This window comes from Arachis ipaensis, chromosome B10 (assembly GCF_000816755.2).
Source record: "Arachis ipaensis cultivar K30076 chromosome B10, Araip1.1, whole genome shotgun sequence".
Classification (NCBI taxonomy): Eukaryota; Viridiplantae; Streptophyta; class Magnoliopsida; order Fabales; family Fabaceae; genus Arachis; species Arachis ipaensis.
Genome location: NC_029794.2, coordinates 23446736 through 23448034, shown reverse-complemented (window position 1 = coordinate 23448034; position 1299 = coordinate 23446736).

Here is a 1299-nt window from a genome sequence, read left to right as displayed (position 1 = left end):
GATTTAGTAGATAATTTTTAGACATAATTTTAATTATTTTTTTTCAGTATAAATACATGTACATTAAAATGTTTAATTAGTTATTTTGTTAGAAATTATATAAGAGTGATTTCATTATTTTAAAAAAATATTTGTGCCTCTACCAAGTGAATTTTTTTAGAGGAATGCTTTTATTAATTAATTACTAAAGAAATAAAAAATAACGACAATAAAAAAACAAAAATACAATTTAGGAATATTTATTTTTTTTTACTAATCTTAATGATTAATTTTTGTTAGCTGATAATTAACAATAAGCAAAGTTAAATATGGCGCCAAGAAAAAACAAATTTTTAAGAATGTGAGTTCTATTACTATAAAGAAATATGAACGTGTGAGTGTGACTTTTCAGAGTACATTACAATGATGCACGGACATTGACACAGACACGGGACACGACACGACACGGACGACACGCGAATTTTAAAATTTTACATGATACGGGGACATGCATATATATAAAATATAAAGTATTTTTTAGATAAATTGTAATGATATTTTAATATTTTATTGATATTAAAATATAAATTAAAATTTTTAATTATTTTTAATGTCTTATTTTAATTATATTAAGTATTTAAAATATTTTTTGTTTTAATAAATAATAATATATACTATATCTAAATTTATTTTAAGAATATATGTTAAGAATAAGACTGGACACGCAGACACGTGATAGTATTTAGGTGTGTCTACGCATGTTCGGAGAAGAATTTTTTATTTTTTATTAAGACACTTGGACACGGCAGACACGCGTATCGGACGAATGTCGGTGAGTGTCGTGTCCGAAATATGTCCGACACGATAACTCAGCAAAGTGTCCGTGCTTCATAGACATTAGATATTGTAGCAATTCACATGCCACAACACTTTAAAATTTTGACACCTGTTTATCTATACATGTAGAAAAAATTTAATATCTACACAGTAGCATTCGCTCTTTTTTTTTTTATCTTTTGAATTCTCCCAATCCGGATCAAACGGGTCATGTTCTTTTTCTCTATGCAATTCAATGCCTTCAATAAACAACTAAAATAATAGCAATCTGTTATAGCCATAGTTGTCAAAATCAGATCTGTGATCGAACCGATCAGACTACTATGTCATTGGATTATTAGTTTAATCAGTAAGTTACTAGTTGAACCGATTGATCCGGTCATATATAAATAAAAAATAAAACATAGACAAAAATTTAAAATACATATTTTCATTAATATTTTAAAAATATTTAACTATTCTAAAATAATATGAAATAGAAAC